This window comes from Ammospiza nelsoni, chromosome 3 (genome assembly GCF_027579445.1).
Source record: "Ammospiza nelsoni isolate bAmmNel1 chromosome 3, bAmmNel1.pri, whole genome shotgun sequence".
NCBI classification, from domain to species: domain Eukaryota; kingdom Metazoa; phylum Chordata; class Aves; order Passeriformes; family Passerellidae; genus Ammospiza; species Ammospiza nelsoni.
The window spans coordinates 38,811,505-38,837,283 of record NC_080635.1 but is presented as its reverse complement, the minus strand read 5'-3'; the positions used below and the strand labels follow the sequence as shown (position 1 = coordinate 38,837,283).

Sequence of the window (25,779 nt, the reverse complement as noted above, 5' to 3'; positions counted from 1 at the left end):
AACTCACTAGTGCACAAGATCTAAGCGACCTAGAATAAAATTGTTCAAGTTCTAACCAAGCAAAATACCTGTTTACCATTAGTCACAAAAGCAGCAAGCTTTGTCAACTTTTCCATGTAATTAAGTGGAAGTTGCCAGTTGACTATCTTTAAGACTTGTTAACAAATATCTTCAAAGAGTTTTGGAAAAGGTTCATAACATAAATTCTAAAAATTAAGGATTAAAGGTAAATTGCATTTGGTAGAAATAATTTAAGGAATATTTTTCTCAAATACATTTTCACGTACTCCTAAAGGTATCTTTAAAAAAATTGTACTATTGGGCCATAGATGAATAGCCATCATAAATTTTAAGCACTGCAGTTTATTGTAATTTGCTCCACTACAGTCAATACTGACTACTGGAGGATGAGGGGCAAACAAAAAAATAAACAACAATCTTTGAGTAGCTTTCCAGACAGGACATTGACAACTGCTCTGAGGCTGAATTCCTAATTCTGGCACACGTAGATGTATTCTGATGAGAATATTACTACTATTTACACAGCACACATTACTCTTGGTTTTGCTTCAATTAAAACTACTTCCCTGAAGTTACCTACTCCATTGATATCGTGCAGGTTGCATAAATATTAAGTAGCGTTCAGTAGAACAATGCTCACTTTTTCAGTTGGTAATAAAAACACTTCTAACATATATTACAATGCATAATAGTATAATTTCATTTTTAAGACCAGAGATTTTCTGATCTGTCTTTCCAAAAACACTACTATTTGTTTAGTCTACACTCTATTGAGCAGAAAATGTGATTATGATAGAGAAAACCCATGAGGGATGGTCAACGTCTACTTTAATGTCAGGTTACCACCTTGCCTCCTGTATGGAATGCCACTGCTGAAATTCTTAAGTCAGATGCATAGAAGGGCAGCTTTCCTGTGAACTGCAATGCATTCTTCCTTTGCTAAAATGGATTTCTTACATCTCTACTTCTCGAATCACACAATATTTTCCAGGTATTTGGAACAGTATTTTCCAAGTTAATGAGCTTGTTATACATACTTTACTCCCAAACTGTGGATTAGTAATTTACTAAAGTCCAAGACAAAAACAGTTTTCAAATTTTATCTAAGCAAATCTAGTACTTATTGTGAGGTACACTCAAGGGTCATGACCCCTTGCGAAGGGGACTTTTAGCAGCTGATTTTTATCAACAACTCAAAATCAACATGGTAAGATGAGTCAACACTGAATTCCTTTCAAATGTCAGAAATTGAAAGTCCCAACTGTAATACTGGGGACTTGCATAAACACCAAGATTATCACACAGTAAACATTCAGAATATACTGGAAATTAGACATTTTCTTTGTATGTTAAACATTGTATGACAGGACAAGCTGACACTAATACTAAAAAAGGAAATACACATTCAATTACCATCTTAACTAGAAATTAATTGTACATTTAAGTACCATACCATGAAGAACTGTCAGAACCCATAGTCCCATAACCTCTTTGGAATACAAAATGTGCCGATTCTAGCAATCTTAATATCACACAGAACAGATTTATAATTTACATGCAAAATAATATTATCTTCTTTTTAAAATAAACTATTTTTCCACTGCATCTTTGCTGCAATCATGACACAATAAAACCAATTCCAAATCCATTTCCCTATCCAGAGCTCGCAAATTCTCATCATTCTGGATATACCTTATCAAGGTTCTTCTAGCAATAAAGATTTTTTTAACACATTGATTAATCTTTTCCCTTCCCCCGTAAGCTGTACTTTCTTACTTGCTTTTTGTTACATTCATGTATTTATTTATTTGAAAGTGTGTAACAAGAAAACCTCCTCACAATGTTAGCTGCATCTCTCATATAGTTCCATTACTGTTACTAAAATTGCACACTTCCTCCGAATAAGACCTTCAGGAGATTGATCTATGCCATTAATGACTTTCAGTAAATGCTGAATATTACACTCCACTTGCTAGGATAATTTTAGTAACCCTAATCCCAGATTTTGCACCACAGAGAATATTTCCCAATATAACTATTTATAGGAAAATAATTTTAATACAGAAAATATTTTTATCCTTTTGATATGGTCAGAAGAAGGAGATATAAGTCCAAGTAATCATTCTGACTTTAACATTTTCCTATAGGTCACTACTGCTCTCTATGAGAAGAGATGTTGCAATAACTAGGCTTTAAGAAGTTTGTTTATGGAAGTTACAGTGGACTTAAACAAAGCAGATCAAGTCCTTAATTTTATTCTTGAGATTTACTTTTCTAGACTATGCTCAGCAGTTGATAAACTTTTCTTCTTTTAAACAAAACCCAAAATACAGCTTAAAATGTCCCTTTAACAACTGTATCGGTAAAAAAAATCAGAGATGGAAGAAGTGGACTTGCATTACCAGACACTAATACTGACTTCCGGTGCTTTAATTTTTGAAGCATTTATTAGATACAAAAAAACCCCAACTCCGACAAAAAAAACCATTCCACCACTTTGAAAAACACGTGTAACGCTGACCACAAGGTCACGGTTCCGGCTCCTCCCAGAAGATGGCACTGTTTGTTGCACAATGCCACCTCTGCAGGACACGGGTGTGCAGCACTGCTGGCACCACCCACCCTACCCTACCCTACCCTACCCTACCCTACCCTACCCTACCCTACCCTACCCTACCAGTGCTGCCCAAAATCCTGCCAGCCCCTCGCACCCTGCCCTTGGAACAGTCACCTGCCACCTCTCCTCATAGCGAAGCCACAGAAGCGCCCAGGACCCTTCGGGACACACTTGTGTGTCCCTCACTCTCTGGTACCAAGCCCTCCACTTGCACATCCTTCACCAATAGCCAGCCCCTCAAACTTCCAAGAGCTGCGTCAGAGCAAGGGGCACATGTTTTTCCCTGCCCTATCCTCTCGCTTCTTTGCTGACAGATGATCAAATGAGGCACACGAGATCTATCCTAGCTCCAGGCATTCCTGCAGGCACTCTCTGTTAAAGCAAAGAGAGGTTGCATCAGGGGTACAAAGGCAATCTCTAAAGGGACACTACATTACCTGTACAATAGCTGCAACAAAGCTCAGTCATTTGTACCAAAAGGAAGTTACTTTGAGCAAACATCAATAAGGTCACTTAAAACCAGATTTGCATTACTAAGTTGAAGCTCAAGTGATTGACTCAAACCTCTCATCCTCTTAAATCTCCAGTGCTTTCCTTGTATTTATCATCTACAATATAACATGCAGATTAAAAAAAAAAAAGCCTTAAATGGTATCTTGAAACATAATTCTTTAAATGTAAGCAACTACTTGCAAATGCTCACTGAATACAAATACGGAAGAGATGGGAGCAGTAAATCCTAACAAAGCCAACTGTGCACAGACACCACTGGGTGCTGTTCTGTGAACACAAAGCCTCTAACTCCCCACAGTAGCTCAACTCCACCTGGGCTAGCAATAAACAGACCTAAAGGAAACCAAGTGCCAGTGAGGACTATCATTTTAAGTAACTTGCTTTCTAATCTTTCTCAGTGTAGGATTAGAGTTGCAAAGCTCAAAACACAACAAGTGCCACCTAGGAAGTCTCTGGGAAACACTTCATAAAAACACCATTTCAAACTAAAGACAGTGCTGACCATACAAACGCCCAGTTAAAACTGCAATTGTCTTCCCTATTTTGGGCAATACTGACAGTTTCACAAAAAAAGAATGCAGTTTATTATACAACTGCTATTAGTAAGAGCTTGTTTCATGTCATGAAATGGGGAGCTTAGATAAAACACTCCAATGAATTCTTTTCATTATCTATTTCCAAGCTATACTTCAACCTCAGGTATCCCAAGACCTCCAGAAAATCCTTTATTTTTAGGAACTGAAATGTCTCTGATTCTCATGTGCATGCAGCACCCTGAGGAGTATCATACACTTCATCCTCTTATTTATACACAAAACATACATACACGCTAGATACATTTGTTATCCAGGTGGAAGACAGACAGGCATGCAGACTCCAAAGGTAAATGCCTTCATTGTGCAATGTCAATGAAGGACTTCAGCAGATGACAACAGTTTTCAGAGGTGAAAGGTGGACTGTTAGATTCTGTCAACTCTGAGAAGCCTGTAACAAATTATAGCAGAGAAGGAAACAAAGATAGTATTTAAAAGAAGGATCAAGTAGCAGACTTTAGGAAAGAGCAGAGATCCATAAATTAGACCTATAGAGACAGCCAGTGGCCACACTGCTGCCAGGCCCAAAAGGAGCACCACTGCAGCTCAGGTAATTCAGAAACCGAACAATCCACTCACTTGTGTCATGGCTGGGATACCTCATTCTGACAGAGCTTCTCGAGCCTCACAGTCTCACCCACAATTCTCAAAATGCTCTCTGATTTTCATTATTACCAGGGGTGGAAGGAAAGGCTTTCAACCCATCTCTACAAACATAGGTGCTTTCCCCTTATAATGCTCCATTTTCTTTTAAAGTAACTGCTTTGGAAAATGTAACGGATACACTTCTTTCTCCCTACATTCACAACAAAGAGATCTTCATATTTAAGTGATGTCAGTGACTTTCACTGACAGTCTAGCTTCCAGATGTCACACATTTTGGATCACACTTTTGCAATCCTGTCACATCCTGGTACTTCAGCTGAATTCTCATGAACTGAAGTGAATCCAGCCCTAGGAAAGGCAGCAGACAGTTTTATTATTTGGATAAAATGCAGCAAAGTCTGGCTTTGGGGACCAGTTCTTTATACGCTTTTCCAGAGCTGTCCTTTCAGGCTCAGAGCAGGAGCAGCAAGTGGGAAGAGAAAACGGTGGCGAAGCAAAACGACGGTCAGATCAGCCAGGAACACAAGGGCCAAAAACAAGTGTCCATCTTCCCCTACCAATGCAGCAGGCCTGTCCCACCAGGCTCATGGAAAGAAGGACCGGGGGGCCTGAGCAGCATGACAGCACCAAAGAGTACCTGCCTGCCTACAAGCACCTCAGCAACCCCTCCTGCAGAGCAGCCTCCCTGCCTGCTCCACACCGCTGCTGGTTACACAGCAGCTCCCACCGGCAGCTTTCCTGATACCCTTGGAGAGAACCCTTCCAGCTACCAAACATTTTATCCAAATCCCTGCACTGTTCACACATTTGCTTCAAGCTTCTAAGAACACAGTGGATTTTTCAGAATGCAGGTAAAGGCAATAAATAATTTTTCATGCACTTCAAGCAGAAGGACAGAGGACTTAGCAAGTTATCGAAGAACACTACACTAATGAACAAGAATAAATACTTAAAACTCTTCCTCAAATAGAAAAGTAATTTAAAATTGCCACATAAAATAAACATAACTTCTGTACCACCTGGAAATACACACATTAAATATGAAGACTTTAATTATTCTTTAGACTGCATAGTGTATCTGCATAGTATAAGCCACCTACTATTTACTAATTATATAGGAATTTTGGTAAAATGCACCATGGAAATATTTTAGTACCATTGATCTTATCCTACTTATCCAGGAGGCAGTGCTGCTCCTCAGGGGCCTGTCACCCTGCCTTCCCACAGGCTCCAGCTGCTCCACAGCCCAACAGCTGCAGCTTGGAGGCTTGCACTGTGACACAGGCTGGATTCTCAGGCTCTAGAATGCTTTTATCTCCCTGACAAAGAAAAATCTTCCACTGCAATTCACTTGTAGATCAGTAAGTATTCCTAACATACCCTGCTCCAGTCAGTCTTCACACATGAATGTCTCCATTCAGGGACAAAAACCTTCCATTCATAATTTATAAACAAAAAACCTTGCAAACATTATACTAAAAATTCCTAGACATACATGTGTTAAATAAAAAAAAACAGATCTCAGACATCAGAATATATTGTAAAATATACTACAAAGGCTAAAACATATTGGAATTTTTGTATATGCTTAAAATCCATGTTTGGAAGATATTTTTATTTTGTATCTAAGTTGTTGAAAGTGATGTATCTATAGCAACAATATCCTAGACAAGATTACTGGTAACTAGATGTAAAAGACAAAGAAAAGAGCTTTTTTCTAAGACTCTGAATGGGAGTACCTCAACTATTAATCAATTACCTAGAGGAAGAGATTAGATTTTACTTTTGTAAAGGCTTTTGGTTCTGGTAAATTACTCTATTACTCAGTATTAACGAAAACATCTCATCCTCCCTTTCCCTCAAAAAAATCTGGCAGAGACCTTCAAGTTTCCCATGCCCAGAATGTAAATATTGATAGTTAGAAGTTGCTAGTAAACATATGCAACAGACTTTCTCATCCTTCATTATACACTTCTGAGGGTGACGGAGCAGAAACCCTAAACCACAGCTTTGTTTGTTTTGAGGGGAATTGGTCAAAGAGTTCTGTTCTGTCACAGTTTGGCACCCATTCTTTTATTGGAGGAAGCTTTCCCAAATGCTTTAATGACAAAGACTTCCAGACCAGCCATATTTCTCAGAGTCCTGTACATCAACAGTCCTATGGCACTGAACAGGTGGTGAAACTATAGCTCAGTTATTTCTCTATTTCCTTTTCAACATTGACACACACTGCTGTGGCTACGAGGACAGGCAAAGATAAATTAGCATCATTATTTCTTCTGGGCAACACAGTCTGCTTATCTTCTTCAAAGCAAGCTCTCAGTTCAAATGATATGCAAAGAAGACTTGTGCTGTTTCACTTGACAAATTCATTGGTCATAATGTTAAAGATACACCAGGGGAAAGAGACAGCCTATCTTTTTACACTCCCCATCACCTTATCTGACATATCCCTGTTTAATCATGATACTTGGCTTACCAGTAATACTTTTCAGAGTCCTATGCCCTCCCTCCCCCACTTTCCATTTCTGCACAAAGAAAATACAGATAAGGTACAGAAAATTGGCAGATAGTGTGTTTTACAAGCCAGACTGAAATACAGCATCAGTGGAACTTACAAGTTTGCTTCACCATATATTCCCCTAGATACTGGCTGGTAGCATAATGGGGTGGGGGGAGTTTTGCTTGACCTTAACAGATCAACATTTCTTTAGGACAGATGTGATGGGCTCATGTTTAAATCACAGGGTTTTGAGCTTTGAAGGAAAAAAAAAAACAAACAGGTCACCTGGATAGGTTAAATCAAACCCTCAACAATACTTAATTTCAGAACTTGCTTTTTGCTTTGCATTTTTCCTTTTTTTTTTATATTTTCATTCCTATTTTCCTTGCACGTCTGTTTTACTGTTTTTAATAAAATCTTGATAAGAATCTCTATACAGCACACTGGAGAGCTTCAGCAATTCATAAAGCTCCATTACAGGAATGCATCTTTCATGACACACATATACACGCTAAACCCCAAAAAATTCGAAATGAAAAAAAAATTTTACAGTACATGCTAAAATGTTTTTAAAGGGTAGAATAATACTGAGATGTCTTCAGATTTATTTGCTAGCACAGACATCTGCTGATATTTGTATTAAGGTTCAAATGAAATACCTATCAATCTAAAGGCATCTATGCAATCTAAAGTATTAGACCTATTTTTAGCAATGTGCAAGCCCAGCTTAAAAATGTTCAGAGCTGAACACTTCACTGTTGGTATATCTAGTTCTGGAATGCTAGACATTCAAAATTCCTCCTCACTGGTTAGTTCAGTTCTGAAAACAGCAGTTAACTATAAGCACAGCGAATGAGATAGTAGCAGGCAAGCCTCTCACACAAATTTCCCACATATGGCTCTACCAGCAACATCCTGAGCTCCATCAGCATCCTAGGAATCTGAAGAGAGCAGAATGCAAACACGACCTATGTTATGCAGGTCTTTATTCCAGCTGTAGCCTTTGGAACAGACTGAATAGTGCCAGAACACTCAGACAGTGTTGACACATTCCACTTTTATCAGGACAAATTCATTAACCCATATTGAGTTTTCAGTAAATTGTAAAAACAATTTAACTAATATATGCTACAAAAAGACCTATGATCAAGGTGGTTGTTCTAACAGGTACAAATTAGAGGCAGTTGTTAGAAATCTATAAATGGAATGATTAATTAAAAAATATTTACAGTTAAGTGTGGCCTAACCTGTAACATTTATTTTCCCTCTATCATCCTAGGAGGTCTCTATTCAAACTTTGAGTTTATACACTCAAAATAGCTGTGAATTCCCCTGAACTGCAAAGACACCTAACTCAAATATTGATGTGGGTGGGTACATAGGGGGCAAGATGGGACTGGCGACCCCCATTTAAGGGTTTCAAAACTATTTTTTTGTTGCAAACTCCAGAGATCCCAATGCTACATAGTTTTCTTTTCAGCTATGCTAATGGTTTACTACACAAACAAAGCCTCTCATTTTCAAAATGGCACTGAGATATGACGGCATGTATTCATATAGAAAACATGTCCAGTATGTTTCAAATCTGTTCCCACCCAGAAATAATAATAAAAAAAAAGAAACAAAAATGACATTTCACATCAATTTAGTAACCAAGAAAGAATGTGAGGAGTCTCTCTCTTTAGAGCAATAGAAGAAAACTAACTGCTGGTGACAGGGAGCACAAAGACTGTTGCTGCAAATTAGCACATGTCGAAATTTCAAGGGTATCTTCTCTCATGTGTTTCATTAAACACACAGGATTCAGGGCTGCACACTACCACATGGGAATTCAAGCTGCAGTAGTAACTCCTAAGACATTTTTATCTTCAGCAGGAGATGTCCTGAAAATGTAATACTGACTAATTAAAATAAACTATTTTATTACAATATGGACTAAACTGATGAATGTTTAGGCTTTTCCAGTTGTGAAATCTTAGTATTCAGGGAGCAGTGGCCTTCCAAGAGCTTCTTCAACTGCTCTTATTTTCAACAGAAATCATGCCAGCTAAATGTGATATAAAAAATTGTTTCTGCATTTCACCTGCACTCCCCTTTTGTAAAATACTTGCATTAATGGTTATATTTTCAAAATGACTGTTTTCTGCACATGCCCAACCTCTCAGGTTGAGGCATGTAATGACTGTCTCATTCAGAAATTTACATAAAGCTACTATCTAGAGAAAAAGTATTGTTTTAAACCTAAGATGCCCCAAAATCTAAACAATTTAAGTTTAATCTAACAAACGAAACAGAATATTGGAAGTTTAAAGGGAGATACGCTCCGAGCATGTACTTGCAGTAATTTTCAACAGCTGCTAAAAAGTGAATGAGTACTAAAAGGTCACAATTATTTCCAACTGCTTACATGCCTACAAGCAGCCCATAGCTGTGCTGAATCTAACACCACATGTGTCTCACGTGCACTTTACTGGTACTCCAATACCAATGATTAAATACTGTTTAAAAATCGAAGTTAGCTCCCCATCAACACCGCACCACAGATGCCTCTCCAGTTCTTGAGCTCTGAGAGCTCATGAAGTCCAGAAGAAGGGAGTGATGGTATTCCAAGTGGCCAGCCTCCTCTTGTATGGCTGCTAAAACCCACTTTCACACAGCTTAAAAATACAGAGAAGAGAAAAAACTAATTGTGTGCGTTCTCTTTAGGGGACAAATATGTCAATCACAGGACCGAAGGCTCGGGCTGCTCGAGGCCGTGTGTTGCTAGGGAAAGGCTTTCCCTGCTATTTACTGAGCTCCTTTTCAGCTCCCAGAGCCCGGCCAACCCTTGTTTTCCACAGACAGCAGCGAGAACCGGCAGGGACCGGCACAAAGGGCCTTTGAGGAGCTCCTGTTCCCCAGCACCGCTCTCCTCCTCCTGCAGACACTGCCCTAGCCTGTGCCTACCGCGGGGCAGGGATGGGCAGCCACCTTCCCTGCCTAAGGAGCAAAGGCAGAGCCATTCTGGCTGCTGGAGAGCCTGAGCCGCACACAGCAGCCACAGGTGTGTGTGTGTGTGTGTGTGTGCTGTGAGGCGCCCACCACGTCAGAGCATCAGGCAGCAAGGCACAGGTTTGATCCCAAACTGACAAAAGGCAGCTTTTTGACTCCTGACAGACCTGAAAATTTATTCGTGCTGTCACTTAGGAGCTGAGCACGGAAGTTCCGCCTATCGGTTTGCATCATTTTGTTTCTACGTAACAAATTTAGCATTAAAAACATTTTTAAAAGCCTTTTAAGACAGTCTCAATTTGCAAAAATATTCTGACATCTGCAAATATTGTGTAAAAATATACATCCAACAGATTTTAATTTTTTAATCAATTCCTTTAGCCATAGTAACTTCAGTTACAAAAGATTAGTCGATTCTTAGTAAATTATGAAAATCATACAACATACTGCAGTTTCTTTTACCTACTCTAGAATAACAAAAGTGATGATAATTTGACTTTTTTTTTAAATGTAGTCACATAATTTTCCAGTGCAATCACCCAGAACAATTCAAACATACACAAGTCTTGTTTTAATTATTCATCATAGTTGGGGGAAAAAAAAAAATGGAACCTGAAGCTGAAGTGTCAAAGAAAATTAAACCAACTTCATTTTTGAAGATATTCACCTTTTGGGCTTTGGGAATTAATCACATACCTACGTTAAGATCAGTATTTCTCATCCAGATTTTGACAAATAAGAATCACCTATTTTTTGTAACATATTAATATGAAGTCTGTTTCTTATGATATTCTACTGTATATGAGATTTTACTCTGCTAGGTTTTAAGACCAGATTACAAATACTTATTATTGAAAATAGAGTACATCAGTAGTAAAAAAAAAATTAGCAAAAAGAAAATTTATTTTTGAAAGTATTCCTAGTGCTTGAAAAAAAAATATCCCTTACATTTTGATAAAAGATGCCAAATTGAAATAAAAATGCCATCCTGTTACCCACCAATTTGCAAATTATGTTTATAACATAGAGAACTTTCCTAAAACTTGTTAAATTAAAAAAACCCAACCAAACAAAAAACCCCAAAGAACAACTAAAAAATCACGCCAAACTGATTGCTTTGCCTCCTGCTTTAATAAAACCACGGTTTTTATAAAAAGTGTTTTCTGGAATGTGCAGTAAAACCGACACATTTCCCCCCACGCTGAAGACTATTCAGATGCCATGCACACATAACAAACTCTACCAATTGTGTATGTGGGCCATGTTTCAGAACTCTCTCACAAGCAAGTACAGGTTATGACAGCTCACATATAGAAATGAGACCGTGGTACAGCAAACATCATCCTCTGTTCAGAAGGTACTGGGATCATGAGGTACCTGACTAGAGACTTGCCAAAATAAAGGACTGGTTAACCTATCTGGAAAATCCCCAAATAAATTACTGACCAGAATTTTTTCATTTTTTTTTTTCCTAAAATCCTACATTACTAGAATAAACAATTAAAATTTTTTCTATATAATAATTGAGCCTCTATGAAAGGACAATTAAGTTCTTTAAATGTAATCTTCTGTCCTAGAATGAGAGAAGTATGTATCAGGCCTATCTTAAATAATTAATTTGACCATTCTTCCCAGCTGTTCTACACACTAATTTAAAAATCTGCCTCCTCAGCAGACACAGGAACTAAAGTAACTATTTAGTAGGACTCACAGTATAAATTTCACTGCAAGTTAAAGCCTATACTGGGACAGAAATATTCAAGACCTCTGTGCTACTCTTTGTTGCTGATCATTGCATGTTTTATAGTATTGCCCCTGAACAGCTTGCTACACACTCCGGATATTAGACCAAAACTTCATTAAATGGTTTTCATTTTTAAGCAGCTGGGTACCTGAACTGTGCTGAAACAAACTGCAGCCACTGAGCCATCCTAGATCAATGCTGTCACGTCATGCTCAGAAAACCATTCTTGACAGGATACTCCTGCAATATTTCTATGCAGCATCTCCCCTGTAGCTTCTAACTAACCTTAAATGCCAGATGCATATTGTAGGACCTTTGCAGAGAACAAGTAATGTTGGCATTAAAAGTATTAATCCACCCTAAAAACACTAAACTGTTCCTGGGGTAACTTCACTTCATCCTAGCCATTCCCCACCAGTTCCTTGCCCTTCACTCTCACTCCATTGCATTGATACAAGATTCCCACCTGCTTTCTGAATGATCCTTGAGTCCCATTAAACATGTAACACTGTCCCATTTTTAGATTTCTGACTCAGTTCTGCACATCATTCTGTTTGAATATTGTTCAGACACTCTGGTCCTCTGAACATTTATTATTCTAATCCAATTTTTAGGAGAAACAAATTTAGACTTAGATGCTAGAAATATGTAGAATTAAGTTGTCTTTCAGAGACTGCAGAATTATACTTTTGTATTGTAGTAGACAAGGTGCACAACCACAAGCAAAAGCAGCTTAAAATACATTTTTTACTGCAAGACAAATCACCTTAGTGCCTCTTAATCTCCTGAGCCTCAGAATCTCATGAATATTTCAAAATAATACCTAAATTCACACAGTCTCTAATTTTATGGACTATATTCTTATACATAGTGCTTTGCAGTAAAAACCGTCCTTAATGTGTGTAAAAGCTTATACATAGGGAAAAAAACATCTAAAACCAGAAAAAGTTACATGATGTGGCTGAAAAATTAAGAAGCAAACCTAAAAATTATGAAAATTTTTCAACACTCATAGTAACTGAAGATTATTCATTCACTCAGCATTAACGGGAAGAGACAAATGAAGTTCTTTTCCTTAAGCCAAGGGAAATAAGGACAAGAAAGGTACAAAAGGTGTGAAAAGCAAGGCATATAATTCTGAAGCAATTCAAATGAATGGACAAATTAATGGAATTTTGTTTCCAGAATGTGCAAAAGTAAGTTGCTCTGCATCCATGCATGACTGAGTTCAGAAAGCTAAGACTTTGAAAAACAGAGGACGGAATGGGAATCAATCAGACAGAAAACTTAGGGAAAATAATTTCAGAGGAAACAAGTTCAGACAAGTTTACCTAGCAAATAAAACAGTCGATTCCAGAACGTAAAAAATTAAAATGCCATCCTTAAGACTTTTTCCCAGGCTACAAATTAGTTCAGGATGATTAGGCTGAGGTTTTACATTGCTGTCAAAGGAGTCAAAAATTATTTTTCAAGATTCAAAAAGCCTCTCAACTGGCATTCCTGTGGTACTTTAAGTCAATTTAGATAGTGGTGGTCACAGTCCTACTCTGTCCTTACTGCTGGCTCTCCTGTACCCATCACTGGATCCAGGACTCAACCATGCCAACCTGCTCATCTGGTAACACTTCGTTTTTTCTCAACCCATATATTTTTCTGCCAGGTTACAAAACTGAAAGAGCTCACTGCAGACTCACCAGTAAGGGAGGAGAGACTGATGGGAGCTGACACCTCAGTGTGCCAACTGACTCAATTCCATATGGAATGGGGAGTCTCAGTCTTGCTAGTTCTGAAGCCCAGCCGTTTAATCTTCTTTTCTAACTGGAAACCCCCACCTGACAACTAAAAGATATTTTTTTCATATTAAAATATTCCATGAATATTTTTCTTATTCCTCATTCTCCTACACATTTTTTATAGTTTTTGCCCATTTTTTCACGTATAATCATTCTCCTTTCTTTCTTCTCTCTTGATGCCAACCTTCAGTGAGAAATACTATTACAGCTTCTCTTGGCCAACTGTGCTGATCAGTCTCCTCTAGGTTACCTTGAAACTATGAGAAGTATGTTCCTCCATTTGTAGATTTGTTAACTCAGAGAAATGGCTACAATCTCAACCATCTACCTACTACTCTAAGTACACACATTCCTATTTTGCAGAGATCTTTGAACCTTGGTATTTGCAATCCATCTTCTAAAAGCACTGAAAAAGCTCATTTCAAACCTCTAAAAATGTCATCATCCTAAATGGGCAATTCTAACACCTTACACCAGCATCTTTAAATCTGTAGCAGTTAAATAGTGCATCCCGTACTTACAAAGCTCCATGCTAAGAAACTGAAAATAATGCTTGGTTTGCTAGTGTGAGGACTCCACAAAAATCAATTTCCTCATTGATATTTTTTCATTTTTGTGTATTACAACCTTCTGTAGAACTACCCCAAGTGAGAGTTGCTGATTTTCTTTAGCCAAGAATTGTATGACTTAGATTATGCATTTTGTTTTCATGTCTCTGCATGCAATGTTAATTTTAGCATAACAGTATATAAACACTTCTGACCTGGAGTTCAGATACCTACAATACACATGGCAAAGAACCTGCTGTCAGAAGTTTACAACCTAGTAAGTGCAAAAATTGCAGAAGGAAACAAACTGCTGGAATCTGAAGATCAAAGGCAAAAGTAACAATGCCCCAGCAGAAGCAGAATTAAATGGAGACTGGATAAAAATACTTGCAAGAGAGGTTATTAGAAAAGAGGGAGTGCCCAGAGAAGAAACAGCTGCTATCCCTACTGGTCTAGCAGCATTCACATTTCTTTGATTCTCTGGATTCCTGGACCAGCAGGAGCCAAGAACCCTCAAAATATAACAAATTAAACACAGAGAACAAGTACTTTGCATAGCTTCCCACTTCTTCCCCATTACGGTATTCCCACCTTTCCTGTGTGCATATCCCTGACACTTCCTCTGTGTTCTCTGGTGCTGGGTGAGACATTCAACAAGGTGATATACCTCTCCAAAAGCCCCAGAAAATTTGTGAGTTCCTTTTCTAGCGCTTAGAAAATAAAGTCATCGCACAGAATAGTCTGGTAAGTGCTTTTTTATGATATCCATCCACAAATTAATTAGCCTGCAGCTTCATCATTCGGGATTGAAGCAGAAGGGGACTTCTGATTTCATTATGAAACAACAGGCTCATCACAAGTCATGAGAACATACTTTAAAATTGAAATTAGATTCAGATCTAAGCAGGCCCATCTTAGTTTTACCAGACTTTTTTTCTGTATGCTATACTTTTAGATGATAAAATGATAAGGTTTCTCCTACACTGCTCACAAGGTAAAGGACAGAGTATCTTTCAAATGAAATATCCATCTATTATCAGGTAACTTGCCTGATGTATATTTTCATGAACTCTGGAGAGAGATGTTTCTCGTGTGACAAATCAATAAGTTTTAGGTTGTGAAAATCCTTCATTAAAAAAAAAAAAAGAGTGAAATACTAGGCAGCCATTTCCACCTTCCTCTTTCACAGGTACTGCAAAACTAAATTCATACTGTGTAGCCCAGATTCAATTATCAGTAATCTTTAAATATCCCTATCTCAACATCTGACCTAGCCAAAAAATCCCACCAGTTTAAGCTTTTCCTGCACTCCCACTGCCACTTATTTTCACCTCAGTTTTGCAAGTCAAACAGAGAGAAGAGAAAGAACACACAAAATGTGATAAAATATAGGTTCCAATCAAGCACCATAATCTATGGAACTAAAATTCTAAAATCCAGAAAAAATCCCAGAGTGTAAAATCTGAAAACTGTAATACCAATATATACCTTTTTAATTTTTCAGATTTTTTTACTACCTGATTTCTGTAAATAGTACAAATTTGCAGAGGTGCTGTAAGGTACTGGAACTAAGGACCTAAGTGATGCACTCAGTTCAACCCAGTATTCCAGAGGGTCCTCTGTAACATTGCCTTTCTACACATTTTTTAATGCTGATAATGTCCTTTATTCATTTAGCACCCCTCTTATGTACCCTCAGAGTGCAGAAGTTTTCGTAGTTTTAGTTTCTCAAGCCACTTCACAAACACTGAGATAATATTTTTATTGTAAATATTTATAAATATTATATTATAAAATTTTACCTTCCAGTAACTCATCTAAGAAGTAAGAACATATGGGGGTGGGGATCAAGTCTGATGGAATCAATTCCCTGACAGTATTTCTCAGAGTAACTTTAAATGAACAGTTAAAATTTTGAGTATTAGTAAGAGTAAATGCTGCTCTTGTTCTCTTCTAATTTCTTGGGAGATATTTCTTAAGTTTCACAGAAACAGTACCCCGAGGCTACCAAACAGCTTCAGCTGGATCATTAGTAACAGTTCAGAAATTTGTTAGAACTTAGCAGCTGTTCAACCACTGAATCACCAGCACGAATTTACTACTTTCCTTTGCTAATTTACAGGATTCCTGCTAGTGATGTAAGATTATATCAAGGAGCTCTAACCGTATTTTTATGGCTTTAAACGAAAGTTAAAATTACTGCCATTACGGCAGTACTGCTCTCTTTTTAATTAGTTCCACCTCCACATCCTAATACTTATGATGGGTAAAAATTTGAGATATGTACTAGAAAGGATCACAAGGCGACACTTAAGCCTTAAGCTATATAACCAATATCAATTATTTTGGGGATAAATACTGCATACTGTTTCAAGTGTGACATGTCCTTGAATATACACTTTTAAAGCTAGCATCAAAGTATTCAGGCACGTCTCATCTTCCCTGTTTCTTTAAGTTACCCGATCTAGGCGGCTGGGAGAACACGAACACATGCTTCCCAAACACCGGCCATCAGTTCTTCCCAGCCTACTACAGCTGACTTCTGGAGCACAGCTGAAGGTTAAACAAGCATAAGTGATGTTCATCACTTGAGGCACTTGTGAAAGCACCAAGTCCATCTTCTCACATTTCAATAGCATCGGTGCTGACAAAGGAGTCAGCGGGTCAAAGCCCAGCTCCCTTTAGAGACAAGGCAGGCAGGCCTGAGCTGGGAAAACATTTACATGTGACCCGAGAAAAAAAAACAGTTTGAAGGGCCACAGGACCTTATTTGTTTTCCGAAGAAACCTCAATGCCCTCCCTCCCCTTTCAGAAGCAGATCTGACAAGTGTTGTAATAAATATTACATGCACAGAGGAAAGTTGAAATCAATAGCAGGTTAATGTTTATTGAAACAATACAGAGAACCATTTTTAATAGCATTACTTGAAAATAGATCTAATCTAGCAAAGGAAATTCAATTTATGTTTAGAGCAATCAGATGTTGCTTTTTACTTCGGGGATTTGTTGCAAACTATGTCTCTCAAAATGTGCTTACTGTATTGTATTTAGCAGAAACAGTTTAGCCTTAATAAGCTGATAGTCTGCAAGGGAGCATGGATCAACTTATTCTCATTAAGAACGTAAGCAGCTTTCTAACAGCCTTCTTTGCTGTTCAGCCCAAGCCAGAGAAAGCAGGGATCTCTCCTCTAAACCCCGTAATTTATGAGTTTTTTCAAACTCGCCAAATTGCTTTAAGTAAACGCCTCTTATATTTGAAAATTCCCATGGCAACTCATTTAGTTTGGCAGGAAGGCAGACCCAAATTCAATCCTTTTATCCTCCTGCTAAACCATTACAATGGTAATTCTGCTCTGACACTCTGAAGAGACTGCTAATTACTGCCCTGGGTCCCCAGACAGATTCGCCATTCAGATTAAAATGGTGAGCGCGGCAGAGAGCGGCAGCAACACCTTTGAGCACAGGAGGGGATGTGCTCTCACATTACGGCTCGGTACCAGAGAGGCTCCAAGACTGCGAAGACAAAGCATCTCCTATCCACTAAGTCATGCAGAGCAAACACCCAGGAAGGCAGAAAGCCAGCGGAATGACAGCGAAGGAGACAACCGAACCACGAACTTCAGCGTGTTGACTACTGAAGATACTTAGTCACCTCTCAAATGAAATTAATTAATCTTGTTATTGCTATTATGTACCGCATGTAGTAGCCTAAACTACAGCTCAAGGACCTATATAAAATGCTACTGAGTATTGTGTCATTATATTCCATGTGCAAGACTCCAATGCCTGCCTGCTATGACAATGTCCCAGTTTTTAAAAAGCTTCCCAGGCCCTTTTACAGCGTTATTTACTTTGAGAAGGGGACGTGCCGATTTTGTAGCAAAGCTTCCCCCCCCCCCCCCCCCCCCGTCATTTTTAATCGAGAAAAGTGAAGGAAACTTATGACTGCACCCTTGCTCTTTTGCCCTAGCTGCTCCCTCTTTCACTGAAATGAAAACAGCAGCTCAGTGCTGAAGAGAATAAACATTTGCTGTCTCTGGACTAACAGTGTATTGGAAAAGCCTAAACACTGGCTTAACTCATTCTACAGCAAATGAAGATGGTGGTGTGTCCTCCAAAAAATTAATTTTAGCCTGTTTTGGTCATACCAACATTTCTTTTGGAGCAAGAACACTCATAGAAAACATTACAACAACTTTTCTTCCTTTTTCCAAATGAAAACTTAACAAAACTAGTAAAAAACTGAATGTGCAAAAGTAAGACACATTCTTAGAAAGTCACTCAAAAGGGAAGGAAGTCAACTTTTAGAATGTCAGAGATCAAACAATGCACTTAATTTCAACATGTATCACCTGATTTCTCTTTCAATCTGAAGCAAACAGCTAACATCTCATACTTGTTTTTTCAAAGAATGACTTTAAATTGTGCAGTAGCTTGATTCATTAACATTTGAGAAGTTAAGCTTTCACTTAAAAAATTACTGAGATATTCTAAACCAACTGCATATTTGTTTTAAGAACAGATTTAGTTCTAAAATCCTATATGCAATGGCAAACTAGAAGCCCAAAGACAATTTCATCACAAAACATTTCTAATGAAATGCAGCCGTACTGTTAAAAACATCATTAAAAAGTAGGCTGACTCATCTAACAAAGCAGTTAGATCCATCTGGCCCAATTAGTGAAGCAGACTACAACTTCTACCAACACAAAAAACAACCCAAGCCAAAAACCAAACCTAAAAAACCGAAACAAAAAAAACCCACAACAGAACAGCAACAACCACCAACACCATCACAAAAAAAAAAAAAAAAAACAAACCTCAAACCAAAACACAACAAAAAAAGGCCAAATAAAACAATCCAAAAAACTCCCTCATATATTGCTTCATCTGACCTCTACATGCAATTCATTCAGTGGTTTATAAGGATGCTGGTTTGCACCAAACAACAGGTACAAACAATCTAACAATGTACTTTCATCTGAGATGTAAGGAGCATTTGAGATAAAAACATACTGATGCATTAATTATGTCTGCCCATATACTATACTTGCCAGGTCTATTAATTTTTTCATTAAGTGCCTATTGGTGTTCTAGGTAAGGTTTTCATATGCCTGTTGAACATTCAATGCATCTTATACTGCACATACAGTGTGAATGTATTTGTATATTACATGTGAGACACCACCTATGCCTATTAAATGCAGTACAGTCCCCAATGCTCCATATAAATTCTACAGAGAAATGAGTGCTACTCCTATCCTACCCCAAGAACAGTTCAACATCGAATTTCAACTACAGAAATATCGCTCATCTCCACTTAAATAAGAGTTATTGGCTGGTGTTATTACTAATACTTTAATAAGGATAAAATAATAATTTTCATTTTGGGGTTTCTGGTAATTTTTTTCAGGTTTAAGCCTGTACCATCCACTTGTATTTGGCAGTTTACAAATAGAAAGAAGCTCCTTTGTCTTACTGTGATAGTAAAAACACAGACTACCACTCAGGCTGCTTTATCTTGCTTTGCCATTTGAAAACATTTCATCAGCCCATCTGGACAGAATCTGAAATCTCTATATGGCTTCATAGTTTGGATTTAATAAGTTTGTTCCTTTGCTTTTTTGGCTACCCCACGAGCCACCAGAAAATAACAAAAAAATTTGCTTTTGCTTTGGTTTTGATTATGAAATTATTCAGTAAAAAGGTTCAAGGCCCCCTCATTATCAACTGTACCCCCACTTTTAAGCCTTCTGGAAGCTCCTATTTCAACTGTCTAAGACACAACATACTGTCAGTCTTACTGGGGAGAGGAAGGGGTGTCTCAAGAATAAGAAAACCCAACTGGTTTATCTGAAGATAACCAGCAACTAACACAGCAGAAGGTTTTGTGCAAGTCAATACATAAAACTGTTGAGTGTGAGGTCTGGATGTTAACTACAGAGTGACAGACTAGTTCATACAGGATTTTATGAATTCTTTTCCCAAAACATCTTCCAGAAAAGGCTGCAGGACTCAGCAAGGATTCAGAAATACCAGCTGCTATGCTTTGCTGCAAGCAGTGTATTTTAAACAAGGCAAAACAGAACAAATATTGTGGAAAGGTGGTGGGGAGTTTACAGAAGCAGTTTTGGAAGTAGCTTCCTATACTTCCAAAAAGCAAGTGTGGATAGATTAATGAAACAACTGTTCTGGAGTAAGGTGATCACTACTGAGATGAGACGCAATTTCATTTGCATCAGATCCTTCAGGACTTCAAGAGTCTCTCAAAGCAGAATGATACTCTGGGTTTAATACATTTTTCTCCCTTTTGCAGAACTTGCATCTACAAAAAAAAAAAAAAAAAGACAGGAGAACCATGCTCTGACTAGCACTCCTAAGATGCTGAACTTCAGGTATCAAGAGAAAAGAAGAGCTCTGCACTGCACTTAGTACTTCACATAGGAAGCAGAACTGAGACTTAAATCATCATCAGATCTATTTATACTTCTGAATCAATGAACACTGACACAAGTGAAGGCACTGACACAGGTACCAACCTCCCTTTTCCAAGAAACTATGTGGAGAAACTCTCAAACCCTGCAGGCTTTCTAGATGGTGCCTTTTTTGGTCTCTCTTAAATCTGGGTTATTCAGCAGTCAGGACAGACACTGTTCTCTGACATAAATGTAACACATCCACATGCTTTTGAGAAAAAGAAACTTTAAGCACCAGAAACACAAAAAGACTCTTGATAAAGTTAAGGGAGTATAGATATAAGCCTAGGGTCAAAGGAAGAAAAAGAATTGGTCTAATTAGTCAGACATCTAAAGGATGCCACAACAGTAAAGTGAGAAGGTAACTGTACAGAAAATCACTTACAAGATAACTTGGAAAAAAAAAATCCCCCAGAATCCACACTAAACCCTTATTTCTATGCTTTTAACTGTAATATTTACTTGTTTGGATGAGTAACTGTAATATTTACTTGTCTGGATATGTAACATATGCTATTAATACTAATCTTTTAGAGCAATATGGACATGTTTAATTTCTATAAATACAACTCTCAAACTAATTCTTTTTCTTTTTACTTTTTTTTTTAAATCATAAGTAACAGGATGACATTATGAAGAAAAAACTTATTTTTTCTACTCTTTACATAAGCTTGCCTAGAAATATAAGCTGTTTGGAGAAGCCAAAATGTCACAAGTTTACTGTTCTTATGCCAGTTAAGGTTCCCTGCTAATAAATTGTTTTAATTAAAAAGGATTCTACTTGGACATTACTGTGGAAAAAATTAAAGTAAAAAGCAAAGCTTGTTAAAAAAAAACACCAAACCTGAAGTGATCGATACGAAAACACTAAAAGAAGTAATTCTCTTCTTCCCTTCATGATTCTACTGCACACACTTCCATCAGAAAGAGTCTGCTGAATCTAGTAAGAGAAGCCATGCCTTAAATTTCAGGTGCTTTACATTAAGTGACATGGAATCATATATAGTCTCCTAAGCTCCCCTGAACCTTAACATTCAACTGAAAGCCTATGTGTGATTCACATTTGAAGAAAATGGACTAAATGGAAATAAATAAAACCAGCACTGAAGTATGTTGGGGATTATGTCTCAACTACATCATCACAGATGTTGCCTTAGCAAAGATTTCTGAAGTTTCCAAGCCAATTTGAGACTTAATTCCCAGATTTCAAACATAAACCACAGATGCAAACAATTCTGCATCTTTCAAGTTCTTAGAGGTAACCTGGAGTAAGATTTTTAGAAGAGTCTGTGCACTTCAAATGTACAAAGCACTACTAATCTTAATGGGATCTTGTTACTGAAGCCACATAGGATTTTTTAAAAAAATCCTACAGATAGTAGTGAAAAAAAGTATTATTTAAAAATTACTAACATCTGTATGTTGAAATGCTACAAATAGATTACTTTTTAACACTGTAAAATATATAGAATATAAAGCATGACATAATAAGAATAAATTGTGCTATTTGTCAGCTTTAGTGTCTTACATGCTTCACTTTATTTTCCAAGCACTGCAGAATGATTTACATGGAAACAAGGGACGACATTTTCTCATATGACACTGGCAGAGTTCCTTTAAGGCTGTCCAGTTGAGCAGAACTTCTATTTCATTTTGCACAACTGCTAATCTTCCCATTTAATTTGTAAGGAAGGCAAGACATATAATTTAATGTCTAGTTTACCTGCAGCACAAAGGCAACATAGCTGAAGATACCTATATAATGTTAAAAAGTTCCTTCACAAAAAATATTTTGGCAATACACAGAATTTAGGTTTATGCAACACACACAAGAAAATTATTTTGAACTGATTCTAAATTGAAATCAATGAAGCCACTTATTAGCACAATTTTTTAATGAACACCAAGAACCTTCAGAGTCTCCCCTGCAATCTCCAATCCTACAGGAAAATAAACACTTTGCTCATTTTTCTGTCTCCAAGAACCACCTCTAAAACTAGAGATAGCTACAAAAGAAAGTGCATTCCAGCAATGACCTCTCACATATTGACTGTTAAGCAAACATTTACCTCTCAGAGTATTTAAAAAAACCAGTAGGGTGCTCTCACCACATTTTACAGATGAAAAAGTTTATTTAAAGCACCCTTGCTATCATAGGAGAAAACAAGTGTTTCTATGACCTGATGTATTTTAAAAGCCTGATTTTTTTTTATTTTTATCTTTCTTGAATCTGATTGACCTTTGGATCATTAAAAGTAAGAGATTTCCCTAAAGCTGTCCTTGCTGCTGAGTAATAAAGTATCTCTTTGAAGAGTTCTCCACCATCCACTAGGAGAGAAGGTGAAATATCAAGTATGACTCAGGGAGCCCCCATCCACAGCCCAACCACCTTCTTTGGAAATTAACCAGTAACTTCAGAAATTACTACTGAAAGGCAACTATAAGCTTTGCTCTTGCAGGCATTGAGAAAAAACCAGTGTTCTTCTCAACACTGTATCAATAGTCCATCTGCTCCCAATGCCAGGATACCATTAACTGACAAATCAGATTAGCACAGGATCACCATATATACTACAGTGGGTTTAAACCAGGAGAAATCCAGACTCACCTCTTAGCCCCCATGGTCTTTCAGAACTTATCTTCCAAGGTAAAACAAGTTATTCTACTCCTGCAAACAACTTTTCTGCACAATATATGAAGATTTTATTATTCAAAACATCTGATGTCTGTTGGCAGTAATGATTTTGACTGTTAATTCTAACAAACTAAATAAGCAAGCCTTATTTTAAAACTTCCCTTTTAAGACCCTAGAAGCTACAGATCTGCTTATTAAAAACGGAAACCTCAGCATAGCAGACAAAAAAATAAGGCCACCTGCTACCTAACATAGCCAAAAGGCTGAACAAGGAACTGGAATTGCCCACTTCCATCATCACAGCACTCAAGTACCCATGTGAATATTTGACAAATCCCCACTCCACTTTCTAGTTCCATTTCACCTGATGTGTCATTTGCTTGCTTTACTACAACTGTATCAGTATAGTTACTAGAGCTGCCAAGACAGTCAGGGTAGTCTAAGTTAAAACTCCGTTTTCAAACTAGGACACAAGCCAGAGAATGAAGGAATCATAAAGATTCTAAGATGAGGGCACAACAATGCATGCAATTACATGACTGAAAATTACTCTTCATGAAAACTGCTTCAAATGATCATAAGACAGCCGGCTCCAAATAGTGGTTTTGGGGCTTTGATTTTTTCAGTCTCATGAAAAAGGACTTGTAATGTAATGTACCATTTTGGAGGCTGTAGCAAAGTACCTATCAAAGGCTAGAATTATTTATTTATACATAAAGCAGCTGAAATTCTTAGTATCTACAACTGTGTTTGGTCACATAGAAAACCTCACACCTTCCAATCCATTTATACAAAGCTGCAATATCAAAGGACTGGATATAGTACTAGAGACCTCTGACTTTGCTGGTGTTGAAATTTCCTTCTATCCAGTACTTCCAGATGACTTGGAATATAAAACACATTTCACTTTACAACAGAAGTTCAAACTGATGAACATAATTTACTATGTAAACAGATGTTGTAAAAACATTAAAAATTAGCTAATAATAGTAATGCTGAAAATATAGAAGGCAGTGCTGTTTTCATTAAGCTATCTCTATTAAAAAGTAAGCTTGAAAAAAAGGTAGGGCTTTTAAAATACTTATTTAAATATAGAAGATATAAGATAAAAAAATTATAAACCCTATAGCATTTCCAACAACACACAAGAAATATAATATACCACTTGATGGAATCTTAAATGCTTTTCCTTATTAACTATTTTCCAAGCAATTCAACTTTCCAGTAAGATCTCATCTAATCACTTTCCAGGATGGTTTACCCCTCTCCAATTTAATATAAAGTGTGTTACAACTGGCCAAAATCATATAAGCTATTTAACATAATCAGCTTCAATCTCTTATATCATGCCCACCTACGTTTATCCTGCTAACAGTATCTATAACATCCCTGTATTAAAGTCTTCGCCTATAAACAATTTATGAAAGAAAAAAGAAACCATATTACTCCTCCCACTGAAAGCTCAGGTATTTCTGTACTGTTTAAAAATAGAAACACTTAAGTTTTCTACTGAATAGTAGGCGAAAAACTCTTGGCACTCTTCCACAGGTTAGAATTTTCTGTCTGATGTCAAAATAGAACAATGTAGAGCAACTGTATGACTGTAAATCAGCAGTCAGCATTAAACCACAGATGTCCATATGGCAAACTTAACTTTTGCATAATTAGAGGTCTAGATTTCAGAACTAACACTAGCAACAAAGAATGCTTTAAATGGCTGGAAAAGGGAAATGTTTACTGGTACTTTACTATTGTTTCACACACAGAAATCTTTGCAATTGCTAAGTCGTTCCAGAAACCACTCCAAGGTGACTCATACATGACGTGATCTGATCGCCTTAATATGGTTTGGTCAGTGATAAGCGTTAAAATGGGTTAAAAGTGTGGGGTAACAAATTCCAACTCTTTATGCTACATCTCCTCAGGAATCACAATTCTGCAATTACCATTTCTTTCACTTAGGTAAAAAGTTGAGACTTCAAAAAGAAAATCAATCAACCAAAACCCAATTGTAACTAGAAATGAAGGATTTGTCATCATCTTCATTAACATGGCCAGACAAGGAGAATCGTAGCTTGATCACCTGCTTTTTGAGTAAGTGGAGAAATGCTTTAACAAGATCTTATATAAATATCTCAACTTATATGTTCTGTTCCAGGACCATACACAGAAAAAGAACAAAAAATATGGAAGAAGATACAAAAAGAAAAAACGACTAGAGGAAGCACTGGGAAAATAGCCAAGACTAAAGGGGCAAATTATAAAAATGGGATGAAAAATTTAAAAAATTACAGGTACCACAAAAATTACCAGAATAGATCAATACCAGTTTTTCTTCTACAACTATGTCTACCAAAAAACCTAATAGATTAGGCACATTTCTGAAAGACACACAAAACCCATGCAGAACCCAATCAGAGCTCCTAATCAATCCATGCATAATCCCACTTTGGAAGAGAATGTCCCTACTGAGTTTCAGGCAACAGAGTGTCTTTGTTACTATTTGAGAAGAGACTACTTTCTACGTTTCCCAAGGTCTTTTCCAAAAACTTGATCTACCATTTCTCAAGTTAGACATTTGTAACACCTTAAATAAACAAAGGCAGACTGGTGGAGAAGAAGAAAAAGGAAAAAGAGATGGCATTCAACAGCAACTGTACATAGGCACAGCTAACTAATTTCCTTGGGTTCTAGAAGCCATCAAAGATGTCCAGAAGAAGATTCAGAGCAAACACCTGG

The 25,779-nt window shown here is 37.3% G+C and overlaps 1 protein-coding gene across 9 annotated transcripts in view; it reads right to left on the bottom strand.

Annotated features, from left to right (window-relative positions):
* QKI (QKI, KH domain containing RNA binding) overlaps positions 1-25,779 on the bottom strand; it is a 145,896-nt gene that overhangs the window by 13,388 nt on the left and 106,729 nt on the right. The gene's annotated exons all lie outside the window — the stretch shown is intronic.